The 4,969-nt window shown below is 49.1% G+C and overlaps 2 non-coding genes across 2 annotated transcripts; both read right to left on the bottom strand.

Moving 5' to 3' along the window:
• Nucleotides 1–3,653: 3,653 nt before the first annotated feature.
• On the bottom strand, nt 3,654–3,742 carry TRNAM-CAU (transfer RNA methionine (anticodon CAU)). The gene is given in 2 exon segments: nt 3,654–3,689; nt 3,705–3,742. It is a non-coding gene; the product is annotated as a tRNA-Met (tRNA).
• Nucleotides 3,743–4,547: 805 nt separating this feature from the next.
• Nucleotides 4,548–4,703, bottom strand: LOC111590650 (U1 spliceosomal RNA). The gene has a single exon (XR_004855705.1). It is a non-coding gene; the product is annotated as a U1 spliceosomal RNA (small nuclear RNA).
• Between the last annotated feature and the right edge of the window lie 266 nt (nt 4,704–4,969).

Genomic DNA, 4,969 nt, shown 5'->3' with positions numbered 1-4,969 from the left:
ATGTTTTACTTTGTGTTTGATAGTGTGCACCAGGGTAGGTTTTAAGCTAGCTTTGTCCCTAGATTCAAGCCTAGAATTTATATTAAAGACGGATCCTTTAGCACCGAGCATTACAACCGGGACTAAAGATTAGGGTCTTTAGCCCCTGATACCTAGTATGGGTTGGGAATCCGATAGTCGGTTCGCAACCAGTATGGCAGTACATATATATATGGATCAGCGTGATGTGATTCGAGTGTATTTTTACTCATCTTGTATGCATTTTCTCTGTACTTCGCTCCAGCTTGGCATGCTCATAGACCTGCTGCCGGATAGGGCTTTACCTGTACTGAAAAGAGGAGTAATTACGCTTCAAAGTGTTTCTTCTGCTTATAAAAATACCACTTCCGATGGCAGTATCTCCTCCCTTTCTTTTTTTTCTTTCCAATCCGTGGCGAATAAAATCAAACAGTTTCCTGTAAAATAATCCGTCTGTTCCGAAGACCACCGCGCCCATTCCCCTTCTAGAAGCCATATCTTGCGATTTTTTAATGTAAAGCAAAGGAAGGTTCAGTTCAGACAGCGAAGGCGCGGGAAGAGCGAATGGTCGAGAGTCGAGACACTTGCGAGCAACCAGCGGTGTCTTCGCATGCACTTCCTTCCTTTATTTCTTTCTTTCCGATTCTTCAACCCGGTCACCCACTGGTTTAGATTCCTCCAGCTGCTTTGTGTTGCAGCCACAGCTAAAATTAAAAAGCAAAAAAGGTGGTGGAAAATACATGCATCATGGATCACTTCACTCCGAGTCTACGTGTTCACCGAAAGAGAAGGAGAAAAAATAGCGGTGGTCCCTGGACCGGCAACGATCGACGAACATAAAAGTTTGTGCGCTCAAATTGGCTAGCAACTGTGCTCAGTGCTCTCATATACATGTCCAAATGGACGTGCTGGGCCAGCCCGGCACGGGTACGACTGGGCACGGCCCGACTCAGTCGTGCCCAGGCACGGCACGCCAGTTATACGGGCCGGGCCGGGCTGGCACGTGGGCCATTTGTGCTGCCCAGGCACGGCACGCCCAAGGTTAAACGGGTCGGGCCGGGCCGGGGGCATGTTTAGCCCGTTAGTGTCGGGCTAGGCTTGGGCCCAGTAACCAAATATACATAATATAACAGATTTAATAGAAATGCACATAAAATATCACATTAAACCATACATGTACACAGAATACATCAAATTTAACAGAAATACTTGTGGAGCCTTAGTACAATGCTGCCTTATTAAAAACCTTCCTAGGTAAAAACTCACACCTCGTGAGAAAACCCTAGGAAGGAAAAGAGTACAGCCAGCTCCTTAAATTATTTATAGGTTCATAGTTCAGTCCACAGTCCATATGAGCATATTACAATAAGAGAACATAAATAGGTAGGCCAAGAAAGAGAGAATGAGTTTAAGGTTGTTTGCTTTTGGAACTCTTTGGTGCTGCTTCCTTTCTCGCATCTCCTCCTCCTTCATGTTCCTTTCTTTTGTTCCCTGGTGATACTCGTTGCTCATCATCTAGGTACATATCTTCAAAGGTTGCTTCAAGTTTTTTGGTTTCCTTCTCCACAGTATGTTGCTTGTGCTGGTCAGCCAACTCCCAATCCTTGATACATGAGAGCATTTCCACCATGTCTATCGTCAACCGTCGTCGCCGCTCCTCGAGCACCCTGCTAGCTAGACTGAAAGTAGATTCTGAAGATATTGTAGAAACACGGACAGTCATAACATCTTTAGCTAGTATAGAAAGAATAGGGTAAGTTTGATTGTGGCGTTGCCACCACATAAGAATGTTGAAATCAGGCCCAAATTTAGTTTCAGTGTCACTATCAAGGTAAGAAGTTAACTCAAATAAACCAGTAGATGTACCAGTATTACTGTAATTTTCATAGCACCAAAAAAGTGCTATGATAAGGAACTAAATGTTTAAGCATCAGGAATGTTGAATTCCACCTAACATCCATATCTATTCCAAATTTACGTGGTCTAACACCAACACTCATGCAGTACTGTTTATAAGAAGCAATTCTTTGATTTGAAGAGTTTAAAAATGTTATAGTTGTCCTAAAGTCTTCAAGATATGGTTGCAAACGTTTCAAACAACTTTTAACAATCAGATTAATAATATGGCAAGCGCAACGCTGATGCAAAAAGATAGTACTCAAATCACTCTCATTCCTACTAGGTGCAGGTATCAAATGGCCAATATAACCAGAAAAGACAGGTTTATCACGCATAGGGACAGAGGTGCTCGCGTCGGCCGTTGGGCTTGTGGAGCCCGTGTATGTTCGGGTCGGTTGGGTCCCGGCGGCGTCCAGATCGATGGTAGCGGGACCAAGGAGGAGGCACCGAGCATCCTCTGCCTCATTATGTGCTTCAAGCCGCCGCTCCTCGACCACGGCATCGATATTGAGCTCATCGTCAGCCGAGTCCATGAACATGGCCACCGCCTTAGTCGGCTTCTCCGGCTCCTCACGGTGCGCGGCGCACACACAAGGCGCACACCTGAACAAATCAAGCTTATGGTTAGGGTTACGTGCTCACAGCGGCGGAGCGAGAGAACGAGAAAGAAGACGGCTCACACGGCGGCGGATCGAGAGAACGAGAAAGGAAAACGACACCTAGAGACCGAGAAAGGAAGACGACACACACACAAACGACTCACGGCGACGGAGCAAGAAAGGAAGAAAGGACCGAGAGAACGAGATTTAGGGTTACCTGCAACACCGGAGCACCGGATCCACCAACGACGAGGCATGCGACAGAGGTAGAGGAGCGAGCTTGGCGCAGATCGAGGTTTAGCCGTTTAGGGTTAGGGTTCGGGTGCACCGAACAAGCGGAGCGAGAAAGGAAGAGGATAGGACGGACCGAGAGAGGAAGAGGAAGATTAGCGCCGGGCCGTCGGTCGTCGGCCGGAGACCGGAGTTCTCCACCGGCGCCGACCCCCAGCAAGCGCTAACCCTAAATCTTCAAGCCGAGTCGCCCGCGACGCGAGAGAGGAGAAAGGAGCAGAGCAGGCAGCAGGTTCTGAAATTTGAAGAATGCGACCGCGTGTCCGCGGGGAGTCGGGGGGACGGACGCGTTTTTTACCCGGGCCAGTGCCGTGCCATCGCCTTAACCGGGCTGGGCCCGTGCCAGCACCGCGTGCCAGGCCGCCTGCCCAAGCACGGCACGCGCACCGGGCCGGGTCGGCACGGGCACGGCGGCCTGCATGCTGGGCCGGGCCTGGGCCGTGCCAAGGCGTGCCGGGCCATGGGCTACATATCGGACCCGCCCGGTTTGGACATGTATATGCTCTCATCGTAAAAGGCGAGATCTCTAGTGCCGTGTTCTTGTGGGAGCCGTGGCGTTGCCGCGTTGGAGGTGACGAGAGAAGGCCAGGAGGCAGTTGCACGCTCACGTCACATGGCGCTGTCTTCCGAACAATGACGCCCCCGCCCCCCTCTTCAACTTGCCCAAATAATAACCGAAGCAAGAAAAGACTCCTCTGCTACGCGCATCAGCTCAGCTGGACAAGATATCATCATGTCGTCGAGGCGAGCACAACTAATCAGAATATATATCTTTTTGTGAAGTCCCAACATCTACTCATAATCAAATCACATCAAGTCAGCGAGCAGCAAAAAAAACAAAAAACTTGGGGTGAGAGAGGCTCGAACTCTCGACCTCAGGATCACTCATCAGATAGCTATGAGACCTACGCGCTAGCCAACTGCGCCACCACCCCTTTGCTGTATTTGTTAACTTAGTACAGTTAAAGTTGTGTATACACCATGACAACGACAAAGGGAACACAGATTCGCAGCAGGTTCTGAGTGAGACCCCACTGCAATGGAATCAGCATCACGAATTCAACGGCAGCTGACGTTGCAGGACAGACGCACGCTGTGCACTGCCACTGCAAACTCAGGCGGGCTGGCGCGGCAACTTCACCTTCTAGATTTTTTTTTGCAAATGAAACAGACACTTGAATCCTAGCAATATAAAAAAATCTTGTCGCCATTAGAGATCATGATTCCTGTGCTACAGTAGATGGATTGGTTTGTTGACAGCTATCTTCGGTTACATGGATAAACATTTTCTTCTCGTTGTTGTCGTGGTGGTGCTCCTCGACTGAAGCCGTGACACCCTGTCCTTCAGCCAACCCTTGAGATGACACAAGAACTAAACCAGATAGCATAGCACATGGCAACCTTCAAAAGCAGAAGCAGTAAAGCCTATGCAGTCTGCTGTTCACATGTGATGTGAGGCGGGGGAACAGCCGCACAGACGGCTTGCCGACGCCCAAAACCGTACGGCCAAACCGATTAGGCTGCTGAGCACGGAAGGCTAGAACTGAGCCAACAGCTAGCGCGAACGCTGGAGCCAAGCTTCTCGTTCAGGGGAGGGGAAACGCTATGGGCCTGTTTGGTTCAGTTTTTTTCTGACCAGATTTTCTGAAAATCTGTCTGTGAAGAGAATCTGAGTATCATTACAATTACGTGTGGAACCTAGCTAACAAACTAGAGCCCTAAAAGTCTTCCATAGAATTGGTAGGGGCCGCATGAACGCGTACCCCTCTACCACAAATTATGACGTCCACTCTCCCACTTAGAAAGATGGTAGACCAGCGCACTCACCAAGTGTAATGTGAGCCACTTGTCTAGGCCATAGGTCTTCTTGATCACCCATCGACCTTCCACTGGCTTTCTTATATAGGTGGCTAGCTCGTCCTTGATTGCCAGCGGCGCCGAGGTGGGACTAAAGGAAAACAAAAACGTGGTGCTTTGCTGGGCCGAGAAAGGCGCAGCTAGCTAGCTGGGCCAAAAGACTGGTAGGTCTGCTGTGCCAGCTTCGATTTTTGGTACTTTTTTTTTCGACCGTGTATACAGCCTCTGTTGCTTATTTGTTGTATCATTGACTTGCTTTGCTTGTGTGAGGTTATGAACCTACGGCTTCTCAGCAGAAAATACTT

This window comes from Zea mays, chromosome 1, assembly GCF_902167145.1.
Source record: "Zea mays cultivar B73 chromosome 1, Zm-B73-REFERENCE-NAM-5.0, whole genome shotgun sequence".
Classification (NCBI taxonomy): Eukaryota; Viridiplantae; Streptophyta; class Magnoliopsida; order Poales; family Poaceae; genus Zea; species Zea mays.
This window is presented reverse-complemented; position numbering and strand designations above follow the sequence as displayed.